Source organism: Pogona vitticeps, chromosome 15 (assembly GCF_051106095.1).
Source record: "Pogona vitticeps strain Pit_001003342236 chromosome 15, PviZW2.1, whole genome shotgun sequence".
In the NCBI taxonomy this organism is placed as follows: Eukaryota; Metazoa; Chordata; class Lepidosauria; order Squamata; family Agamidae; genus Pogona; species Pogona vitticeps.
In genome coordinates this window covers 253,000-265,358 of record NC_135797.1, presented here as the reverse complement: position 1 = coordinate 265,358, position 12,359 = coordinate 253,000, and positions in this window count along the sequence as shown.

Sequence of the window (12,359 nt, the reverse complement as noted above, 5' to 3'; positions counted from 1 at the left end):
TCCCCCCATCTCTTCGCTCAGAAGCCGGGGGCTCAGTATCCCATGGAGTCCAACAGAAGAGGGGAGACCGAGGTGTGTGTGTGTGTGTGTGTCTGGCTCACATTTGTGTCTGTGTCCCCCTCCCGTCCAAAATGGCCTCCTCAGACCCCCTCCCCACCTCCACCCCACAAGGCCCACCCCTTGTTCCCAGAGCTTGGGGACCTTCATTTTTTGCCCCACAATGTCCAGAATTCTCCTCCAGAATAGGTATACTTGCTTGCTGTTTTGTTTACATATCTGTTTATATTAATATCCCTCAAAAAACAAAACACAAAAAGCACCTCCCCTTCCCCTCAGTGTGCACCTTCTGGTTGCCTCCCTGACCCTTTCTGCTCACGAGGATGTGGGCTCTTCCAGGGCCATTAAAAACTATTGTGCAGAAGTTTATTAATAAATCTGCTGGTCTTCAAGGTCCCAAGGGGACCTCATCCAATTATTTTATTTTTATTTTTTGCCACATATAAATGGCTCTGACTTCCATGATCGCCCAATGTAAATAAATTGTTTTCCCCTCAGTTTTCTAAAACTGTCTGAGAGAACTTGAATAGGCAGACATCCAACCAGTAGGAGCTGTTAAGTGTGGGCAGAATTTCTCAGTGGGACCACTGGCCTGCTCTCCACCTTGAAGGACCGCATATTTCAGCCAAATGGCATTTCCTCTCCTGATTCCCCGACATAAAGAGTCAAGAGTGGCACAGAAGTGCCTTTTCGTCTTCCCAGGAAGCAGGCAGAGGGCGGCTGGGTGCGGGCGGCTATCGCTTCCATCATAAAACAGGCGTGAGGGATTTAGCACCATAAAACCGGCCAGGTAGATGGTAAAGAATCTCCTGCTGATAATCACCATTAACCTTTACTTGCATTGCAACTCTTGAGTTTGTATTTGTTATGGGGATGATGGGGTCAGTAGGAAAAAAAAAGGTGCAGATCTGGCGATGTCCTGCAAGATCAGAGATCTGCAGGAGGACCGTGAGTGGGGGAATAGACTAGATGACCTTCTGGAGCCCTCTCCCAGCTCCTGCAGGCCTGGGTGAGTCCCTGCCCAGTTGACCTCTGGCTCTCTGTGGTCTTCGGCACCCGGTCTTTGAGGCTGGCCATGCCAGTGTGTAATACCTGAGGCCCAGTTTTGAAGAGGAGAAACAGGGTCTGTTGTAGTTTCAGGAACGTCCCACTTACAGGCAATGAGCTGTTGTTTTAACAGTGCTTGTATTCCACAGGGGACGGTATATGGTTTTGTTGTGTTTCAACCTATTTCCATCATCGGACTCCTTAATTCTTTGAAAAAGCAGGCACCATGAGGGTGGTCGGCAGTTCACACTTAACATTAAAGTGACAAATTACAGGACGTGCAAGAGTTATTCACGGCATCCCACAGACAGAGTAGACAGCGTGGTTAAACAGACCATAATATTAACATTGCTTTATAGTTTCAAACAAACAAATAAACAAAAGGCAATTACCAGCATTTCTTGCATTTGTTCAAAGGCTACCCAAGGGCTAGGACCGCACTGTGCAATCCTACATTGTTTTGTTTAGTCGCTTAGTCGGGTCTGACTCTCGTGACCCCATGACCAGCACGCCAGGCCCTCCTTGTCTTCTGGTACTGCCTCCCGGAGTTGTGTCAGGTTCATGCTGTTGCCGCAGACACTGTCCAGCCATCTCATCCTCGGTCGTCCCCTTCTCCTCTTGCCATCACACCTTCCTAACATCAAGGTTTTTTCCAAGGACCTTTTCTTCCTCATGAGATGGCCAGTACTGGAGCCTCAGCTTCAGGATCTGTCCTTCCAGTGAGCACTCAGGGTTGATTTCCTTTAGAATTGATAGGTTTGTTCTCCTTGCAGTCCAGGGATTCTCAAGAGCCTCCTCCAGCACCACAATTCAAAGGCATCAATTTTCGGCGGTCTGCTTTTATGGTCCAGTTTCACTTCCATACATCAACAGGAAAACTATAGCTTTGACTATTCGGACTTTTGTTGGCAAGGTGATGTCTCTGCTTTCAAGATGCTGTCAAGATTTGTCATCGCTTTCCTCCCAAGAAGAAGTGTCTTTTTAATTTCGTGGCTGCTGTCTCCTTGCAGTGACTGCGTGAGCCTAGAAGGTAAAATCTGTCAATGCCTCCATATTTCCTTTTGTTTCCCAGAGGTGATGGGACCAGTGGCCATGATCTTAGTTTTTTTGATGTTGAGCTTCAGACCATTTTTGCACTCTCCCCACCCCCACAGCAAGGTTCTTTAATTCCTCCTCACTTTCGGCCATCAGAGTGGTGTCATCTACATCTGAGGTTGTTGATATTTCTTCCGGTACCTTAATTCCGGTTTGGGATTCCCTCCCTCCAGTCCAGCCTTCCCGCATGATGTATTCTGCATATAAGTTAAATAAGCTGGGGGACAACATACAGCCTGCTGCATTCTTCCCAATTTTGAACCACCAGCTGTTCCATGACCAGTTCTAACTGTTGCCTCCTGTCCCACATATAGGTTTCTCAGAGTACAGATAAAGTGGCTGGGCACGCCCCATTCTTTAAGAACTTGCTATAGTTTGCCGTAGTCCACACAGTCAAAGGCTTTCTACAGTCAATGAAGCAGAAGTAGATATTTTTCTGGAACTCTCTGGCTTTCTCCATAATCCAGCGCAAGTTAAGCAACTCATCTCGAGTTCCTCTGCCTCTCTGGAATCCAGTCAGGCCTCCTGGGAGTTCTCGGTCCACATACTGCTGAAGCCTACCTTGCAGGATTTTGAGCATAACCTTGCTAGCGTGCGAAATGAGTGCAATTGTTCGGCAGTTGGAGCATTCTTTGCACTGCCTCTTTGGGATTGGGATGTAGACTGATCTTTCCAACTTTCCGTCACTGTTGGGTTTTCCAAACCTGCTGGCATATTGAATGAATCCTACATTACTACACCGAATGGGAATCGTTCTCCTCGTGTTACTTTGAACCCGGTGCCAGGCAGGAGCGGGCCACTGGATTATCTGAGCAGATCTGCAGCGACAGAGGCTGCGGTGGGAGGGAGAAGGATCAGGCCCGTCTCCAGGGGTTCTCAAGTCGCCTTAGCCGAGGGCCCAGGCAGACTTGCTACGGCCGTAGGTGGGGTGGGGGTGGCTGAGCCAAAGCAGCCACTGGCTTCAAACTGGGGGAGCCCTCTGGCTGGAGGCGGCCTCCGGGTGGGGAGCAGCCGAGTCCTCCCTCCGCCTGCAGGGACCCGGGAACAGCTTGGCCTGGTTCTCGGAGGAGGCTCACAGCGCTGGCTCAGGTTTCGCGTTGAGGAAGGCCTCGCCTCCGTCAGGGGAGAGGTCCCTGCCGCCTTCTTTAAACTCATCTTCCTCCCGAGGCGACAGTGCCGGAAGGAACGCCGGCCTCCCCAGCGTGCTCCCCGTGGTCTTGCGCCACCAGTCTCAGCCCAGGGCAAGCACCTCCGGGCTTCCTGGCGGGAAGGGGTTCGTGCCCGCGTTGGGCAGTGTCTAGGATTTGGGGCCACCTCCTTGGCTCTGCAGCCCGGCACCCCCTTCCACGGGCAGAAGAGCTGGGCTCTGGTGGGACACCTGGTCAAACCAGGCGAAGTAGAGATGGGCACGGGGGCAGCAAACAGAACGCCTGGCCTGAAGGAGAAGCAAACTCAGGGTGGGACGGGACCGGGAGAGCAGGGTCCTCAAATCCCGATGGTGTTCTCCCGCAGCAGCAGCCGCCGGCCGTGCGGAACAGGCAGGGTGCGTCGGATCCGAGACCCAGAGGGAGGGAAGGAAGGCACGCCTTGTTCCCATCAGGACGCGCCGCCACCGCGGGAGCGCCCGGAGCAGGGGTGAGCCAGCGCTCCCCTCCAAAGGCAGCCAGTGGCCATGTACTGAAGCTGAGGGACGACGGGGGCTGTACCCCAAACGAGGGCCTTTAACAGCTCTGATGAGACTCAAAGCCCTCAGCATGGGTTCGGATGAGAAACGATGTTGTTCCAGGGTCATGCCCTCTTAAGAAAAGGGGTCACAGGTGCCTCGTGGCGCCCGGTGGGACAAGCTCAGGCAACGCTCCGCAAGGCCATTGCAGGACGGGGAAACCACAGCACAGCATCTGCCTGGCTGGGAAAGCCGTGCGGGCCACTGCAGGTCACGCACGGCGGAGGAACGGGACTTAAGGAGCCCAAGCCTCCAAGACCACCCAAGACACAGAGAGGAATCTTCGCAAGGCGCTCCGCGTTCCTTCCATGGGGTCGGGTGGAAGTGCGCTCAGTGAACAAAACACCTTTCTCTCCCTTTCTTTCTTTTTTCTATATTGCTAATGCAAAAGAAATTTGACAAAATTGATGCAACAAGAAGAACGAACTCTATCTCATTGGTGCAACGTGCTAAAACCATATCAAAAGCTTTAGCGTCATTTTAACACAATATTAGAAGCATTTTGGACACCCTTCCGAGACCCCTGGCCCCAGTTTAATCCTGTTTTTGTACCAATCCTGAAAATTTACTTTGCCAAGTAGTGGAATATATGCATAGAAGCAAAAAATGCAAACATGGTGCGTAACAGCCTTATTGCAGCCCGGGTAACGAGCAGTGGAAAATGAGATGGTTTCTTGTGAAGAATTCTTCCAGGGGTGTTGCCAGGTCATGTAGGCCTGAGCGAGCCAGGATGGGGAAGCCAGGATGAGCTGGGGCAGATGGGGACTGTGAGGAGTGACGAGGCCTCGCCTGGTCACGGAGGCCGAGGCCGCCCGAGAGGCCACACTCTGCCAGGGGCCTCCCCGAGTCTGGGAGGTACCCAGGAAGCCAAGGGGCTAATTGATTAACCTTTTCCCTCCCCCTGGGAGCAGCCGTCGCTCTTGTCCTACAAAGGTTAATTCCTGCAGGGCCCAGCCAGCCCGCGTGGCTGAAATCAAAGCTCTGAAAAGAAGCCGTTGGAGACCACGAAGCCCAGAATCCTTCAAAGCCAGCCTGCCTGGCTCGGGGGTGGGGGTGGAAGGGTGGGAATGAAGTATATTAATGGCCCAGTTCACCCTGTTCATTGGGTTCACAGTTCTTTGGTCTGACTCTGTGGATCTCTGAAGGCCCCTGCCCTCCTCCTCTCCTCCTCCTCCTGCATTCATCCTCTTTAAAGGGCAGAGATCCCAAGAGGATCACCAAGCTGCTGCTTATTGCTGCCTGTGGTGGGAGTGGAGACACCCGGTCTGGGGTGGGATTCTGTCCCCTTCCCAGCACCAAAAACTGTGTGAACTCCCTACTTCCAGCGCCACCAGGACCACACTCCTCCTCCTCCTCTTTCTCCCAGCACCTGCTGAGTCTCTAAGGTCCTCGTCAACCCTGGGCGGGGAAGCCACAGGGCTCAGCGCCAGGCTCTCGGGCAATGACTGCATCTGGCAGAAGCTGGAAAGGGCGAGGAACCCGGGGCCTGAAGGAGCCCCTTTGACCCGGCCTGGCCCGGCTCCTCTCCCTCGTCCTCCCTCTGAGCTCTGCCTGAGACCATCGCTGCTGCGGCTACCTCCATTGGGGCGCCGATGGTCCCTCTGTGGGGCTGGGCATCCCCACCGTCCCCGTCAACAGTGCCTCAGGAGAGGGGTGGTGCCCCACGGTGGGTAGCTGACGAAGATCAGTTTGCTGTGCTGAACCCAGGCGCCTTCCCTTTGGCCTTATGGAGAATCTTGTTTGCCGAGACACTCCTGAAGGAAGGAAGGAAGGAAGGAAGGAAGGAAGGAAGGAAGGAAGGAAGGAAGGAAGGAAGGAAGGAAGGAAGGAAGGAAGGAAGGAAGGAAGGAAGGAAGGAAGGAAGGAAGGAAGGAAGGAGGAAGGGAGGGAGGGAGGGAGGGAGGGAAGGAAGGAAGGAAGGAAGGAAGGAAGGAAGGAAGGAAGGAAGGCAGGCAGGCAGGCAGGCAGGCAGGCAGGCAGGCAGGCAGGCAGGCAGGCAGGAAGGAAGGAAGGAAGGAAGGAAGGAAGGAAGGAAGGAGCTGGATGATGAATAAAAAGAAGGAAGGAAGGAAGGAATGGATGAGAGAAGGAAGGAGTTGATTATGAATAAAGAAGGAAGGAAGGAGCGGATGATGCATAAATAAAAAGAAGGAAGGAAGGAAGGAAGGAAGGAAGGAAGGAAGGAAGGAAGGAAGGAAGGAAGGAAGGAAGGAAGGAAGGAAGGAAGGAAGGAAGGAAGGAAGGAAGGAAGGAAGGAAGGAAGGGGGCTGCCTTGGAGGATGTGAATGGAGGATGGCCTTATAAAAGGCTTTTTTCCTGGAGCTTCCTCTGAATGAACCCCACTCTCCACGTGGAGCTGCCTGGGCACCTGCCACCCGCTGTCGTGACTGAGGCAGGGACACGGGCCTCCCCTTTGCAGGAGGGAGTTCTCCTCGGCATTTGCACAAAGGCAGGGCTTCTCCTTGTAGGCCCCCCGGGGGAGGCTTCCCCGAGAGCTGCCTGCCCTTCTCAGCCAAACCTCTTCCTCCTCTTCCTCCTCTTCCTCCTCCTCCTCCACCACCACCACGGGGCCACCTGCCAGACTCTGCCCTTCAGCAGCCTCTGCTCGCTGAGCATCAACCCGCCAAAGAGGTCACGGGTCTGTTTGTTTAAAAAACCCCAGAATGCCATTAGGGCAAAGCCGATTACAGGGCATCGGAAACTGCAGCAGCTCTCTTCTCTCTCTCTCTTTGGCCAGGAGGCTGAGATAAGTGGGCAGGAGGGGATCAAGGGCAGGGCCAGGAAGGCCAGATCCTTAGCGCTCAGGTGGGCTGGAAGCAGAGAGCTGCTGACAGCCTCCAAGCAGGGCAGGAGCAAGGGCAAAGCATCTCCTCAAAACCACCACCGGCCCCCCCAAAAAAAAAAACACTCATTACCTTTTCCCCTGTTTTGGGCCTCCACGTTCCTTTGCTTGGGTCAACCTGATTCCTTGGCAGAACACTAATTAATGAATTATTAGGGCCACAGCTGCAGGTCACGCCACCTCCCCACCCCCACCCCCACCAGCCTGTCTCTGCCTGAAGAGACAAAACTTTCGGTGGGACTGTGAGAGGCAGGCCTGAGAATCTGGGGAAGACCCGGATATGGGGGCATGCGCAGGGTGCGTGTAGGGTAGGGTGGAAGGAGCAAGGTTGGGGTGGGGGCTGCTACGGGTGCACTGACAGGGGTGTGCCCACACGCTTACGAGCCAGGTAAGAAGGAAAATCCCCCAATCCTTCCTGGTGAGGGGACCCTTTGACAAGTCGACATTTTTCCTCCTTGTTTTGAACAAGCAAGCCCAGAGGAAAACCCTTTCGCCCCGCGCGCCGCCTCCACCCGGGTGGATCTTCTCCATCCCGGCTGGGCTTCATAGGCAGCTCGGGCTCGGCACATCCGCTTCGGACGCACTTTGTTACCCCTTTCTGGGGAATCTGCAAATTGAATGAGGGGAGAATCAGACTTCCCCCAACAGGATCTCTGTCCCATATTTACCCTCTGAAAGAGACCAAGGTGGTGCGTTTGGGGGAACACCCCCAAAATACACCCCCAACCCTCTCTGGGTGGCACCCTTCCCAGGCTGGTTCACTCCCTCACAGGATTGTAAGGATAAAGGGATGTTAGTGAATTTTCCTGGATGTAGCCCTTCCTCTGTCTTGAGGAGAGGTGGTGAGACAGGTGGGCCAAAGAAAACCACGAACGACTGAGGAAGGGGGCCAGATATTGCACAGCGTCCGGAAATCGCCTCTGCAAAGGGAAGGAGGGCCAGAGAGACGGAGAACGCTGGGTAGTCGGGGGGCTCTGCCTCCCTGGGGCAGAGCTGAGGCTGGGGGTCTCATCTCTGCTGGGCCTCCTGGGCAGGGCTGGACCTTGGCGGTCCCTGAGGGCCCCCCCCCTTCCCCGCCCGAGTGCGTTCGAAGGGGATTTTTAAAAGGGGGTGAAGCCGTCTGAAAAGGAGGGAGTCCAGGAAGGGAAGGAAGAGCTGAGACAGGGAGGTGGTGGCAGGAGAGAGGGAGAAGAGAGTGTGGGGGGAAGAGGAAGAGGTAGGAGAGGAGAAGGAGAAGGGCCCGTTCATCTCTTGTCCCAGGAGCAGGGTCAGCAGGACAGCTCCCCGGATCGATGCCAATCCTGGCCGACACACCTCAAGGGTAATAAAACTCATTTCACCACCTTTCTACATCTTCGAGACTTCTCGCTGGCCTGGTGGGTCAGCGTCCCTGGGCACGGCTGCCCCGGGCGTGGCTCGCCCTCCTGAAACCAAAGTCTCCCAAAGCCTCCCCCTCCCTCCCGGCGGCCTGGCCAATGCCTCCTTCCGAGGCTCGGTTCTAGAAAGGCACCGAAAGAAGGTTCTTCCTCCCCTCCTCCCTGTCGAGAATATCCTCCTTCTCTCTCTCTCTCTCTCTCTCTCTTTCATAACTGGATTCTGTCCTCACTCACTGAGCAGGAAGAACCGGCCCTTTTGGGACTGATCCAGAGGCTACACCTGAAGTCCTTCTGCCAAATTTTCACCAAGCCTTAAGGGATCGGGGGAAAGGCGCGGGGTGTCGCTAATGACTACACTTTAAGACCATGTTATGCAAAAGGCTTCGCTTCCCAGTGCACCGGGGAGAGGAGGAAGGGCTTTGGACCCTCGGCTGGATATCAACTCCGGACAGGCGCGAACCACTCTGCTGGTGGAAGCAGAGCTCCTGGAAACAGACACACACATCCACCCCACCTGCACCCCCCACAAAATGTAGGTTTCCACTTTAGAAAAGGGTTTTCACATAACACAACGGTGTGCGCCTCTGACTGGCTTTAATAAAGGGCTCAGTCTGATGGCTGCTCCCATCTTTAGCTGGCAGGGTCTCTCTCTCTCTCTCTCTCTCTCTTTCACTCTCTCTCTCTGCCTCAGCTTTTGCTTATGACCTTGGGCACCCCATACAGTACACGGCCTGATCTGTCAGAGCAGCCGTCTCCCTGTTGGTGCTTCCCGGATGCTTAGGAATACAACTCCCATCATCCCCCCTAAGCCAGCTCTGCCAGAGGCGACCGGCAGGCAGGCCCACTGTCCTGCTTCCCAAAGGCAGACCAGGCTCGGCTGCAAAGCTCCTGCGGCTTCTCCAGTCAATCAGGAGGAGCCTCTGCACCCCCTTCACGTCCTGCCAAACGGCCTGAGGTGACACCCCCTCCCTCCCGCCGCCCTTTTTCATCCCCAAAGAAGAGGGAGCCCACCCCCACCCCGGGTGCAGCAGAGGGCCATGGGTGGGGTGAGGGGAATGCCGAGGCAGGGTCCCAGTGAGGGCGAGACAACGCCATTACCTGATCGATGGCAGAAGTGAGCAACCGCATGCAGCCGCAGAGCCCTCCGGCCGCCGTGGGGTCGCTGAGACCTGCTGCGTCCAGGCTGCAGGAAGGGGAGACAGGAGGAGAGTCACTATGGGGTGAAGGGGGATCCGGGAGGAGACACACTTTGCAGGAGACCCACAACGGCAGAGCCACCTCTCCTGCCCAACATCCACTCCCCAGCCACAAACTCTTTGCCTTGCAAGCGTACCTGAGTCCGGCTCAGCGCTCCCTCTTCCCGGTCACTCCCGAGGCCAGCCAGAGGGGGTCAGCCAGGGGCCCAGCTTCCTCCTTCTGCCCTGGGGAGTCCCAAGGGGGCTGCCGGGGATGCATTCCATGGGGGGGCAGGCGGAGGGGGTCACCTGCAGGCTTTCTCCCTGCTCCCATAAAATGGCAGAAGGCAGAAGCTGCCTGCGGGGAGCTCAGGGGACGGCCGGCCACCCCTCTCCCCGTCTCAGCACACGCGCCAAAGATGGCTCCCCAGACCCATCTTTAACTGGGAGGGCTCAGAGCCCCTGGCGGAGCCCCCGGAGGGGAGTGGGCGAGAGCTGTCCCTTGGGTGGGCCTCACCGTGAGATGCAGGACCCGCTCAGGGGCTCCTGCTCAGACACGCCAGCTCCGCCGGTCAATTCCTGGCTGATTCCCTGACTGCCCAGACCACCCCACCACTACCACGGCTCCCAAATGGCCCCCGTGGGCACCCCCATGCCCGCCGCTCCGGCCGCTGTCTCCCGCCCTCCGGCTCAGCTGTTCCTCCCTGCTTGCTCCCTCCCGTCACTCCTGGTCCTTTCCAGGCAGACCCCCCATCCAAACTGGTCCCCGATCTGCTGGACCGCATCAACCCCCTCCCAGGCCTTCAGACCCAAGCCGAGGAAACTCTCCCGGCCGTGGAGGCCCCTCCGGTTGCCTTTGCCCCCCTCCCGCTCCCCTCTCCCGGAACAAGAGCCTCCGAGCATCCCGGCCCCAGAGGGGCTTATGAGACCCCCCCGGGGAAGGGCTGACCTGGCTCCAGGAGACGCCCCAACGCCGGAGGGGTCCAGAAGGCCTGCGAGATCCCGGGGGCTCCAGTCCGGAAAAGTCTGCCAGGCGGCCTTTCCCTTCCTGCCGGGTTCTGATTTTGCACAAAGTCCATCTGTGCAGAACCCGCATCCTTTCGGTGAGAGATCAGAAGCAGGTGCCCAGAGGGGACACCCATCGCAGGAGGACCTGCTCGGTCAGGAAGACGAGAAGCCCAGCCTCCCTGGGTGGGCCATGGCGGGGGGAGCCCTCCCAAACCTCTCCTTGGGGGCTGGGAGAGCACTGGCCCTCGCCCCGCCTGCGGTAGAGCCTGCAACCCTACAAAAGCAGGAGAGCCAAGCCATCCCAGGAGACTTATTTAAAAGGTTTATTTAACTTTTTTTTTAATTTGAGGTAAAATACTTTTTCATATCAACTTCCATAACAAAATACAGAGCTATCAGATACCCCTGAAAATAAATATGTATATTATACATATATTTCTATAACATTACATCATATATATAATATATATATGCAAACTTTGTTGTTGACTTTATAGAAAGTGTAACGTCTAAAGGCACTGCACAAAAGCATGAGAGCTAACTACATTTTTTTCCTTTACACACAATTTTAATCCTGCTTTACACGGACAAAATATCTCAAGCTAGGAGCTGCTGCTGCTGCTGCTCAGATGTGGTTTTTAAATTTTATTTTAAAGTCCCTGCTGAATCAGCACTCATAAAGACAGGGACTGTGTCTCATGAAAAAACATTTTTCAAAAAAGTTATCAGTAAATACTTTGTCACTTAACAATTTAAAATTCAATGTTAAAAAAGGAAATCTAACTGAAAACATTTCAGTTCATAGAAACCTCACTTGTTCAAAAAACCCACCAGGATCCATGAGACAGAAAGGTAGAAGGAAGTTTCTCCACGTCTCCCCCGGCTCGCCAAAAGCAAAGACAATGATGGACTTGGAAACGGGGGGCTAGGTAGGGATGGGGGCTTGAACCCAGAAGCCAATTGCTCACCATTGCTCTTCCGGGGGGCAAGGTGAGGGGACTCACGACGGGCAAAGTCGGCCTCCATAGGGCCCCCCTCGTTTGGGGCAAGACGGCCGTTTGGCGGGCTGTGCACCCTCCCTCTAACCCGGGCAAAAACCGATGCCTCTCGCTGACCTTCTGGGTTCTTGATCACCCGCTGGGCGCATCACCATGTGCGGGGCAGGGTGAGCCCGCCTGCCCCAAATCGCCCAGGGGTGTGTGTGTGTGTGTGTGTGTGTGTGTGTGTGTGTACACATGTGTGTGGAAGGAAAGAGGGCAGGAGAGAAGCAACATGGCAAGTTATCAGTTTCAAAGTTTGAGTCCCCACCCGCCCACATGACCCGCAAGATTCTTTTATGGCTACCAAATTCATTTGTTAAAAAGTGTAATGCATTCGCATCCACCCCGCTGGCGTGCCACCCAATCTCCCTCTTCACCAGCTCCAATTATTTGGCACACAACGAGCCGCTCTTGCTTTTAAGTTTCTCCTTTAAAACAAAATAAAAACGAAAGAGAGCGAGCGAGCGAGCAAACACGCGCTCGCGTGTCGCTGCCTGGATCCGGCCGAGTGCAGGGCCTGTGCAGGCAATGCCCAGCCGGGGTTCCCTCGAGCCAGCTGAAGGGGGAGAGGATGGGGGGAGAGAGAGAGCGCCTCCCTGCTGGTGCCGGGGGGTGGGTCCCCCTTCCCCTGCCCAGAGCAGACGCCCGTCCTGCACCCCTGAGAGCCGCTTGTCCCTGAAGGATGGCCCAGGCCACTTTGAGAAGATAAAGGACACCTCCCCCAACCGGCCCCCCCCGCCAACACCTGCTTCCTCAGCCAAAAGCAGTGGCTGGAAAAGACACAGACCTCATCCCGTTTCCATCCAGGGTGGTTCTCCCTTTCCCAGTCCCCCCACCCCCGGGTGGGCTTTTCTGCCCCTCTCCTCCCATGGACTGAACCCCCAGTGATTCTGGCACTTGGGTGGGAACCGTGGATCTTGCTTTCATTTCATGTTCCACTTTTCTAGGGGGAGAGAGCTAGGGCTCCATGTTTCATTCCTGAGTTTCAAGCCCCTC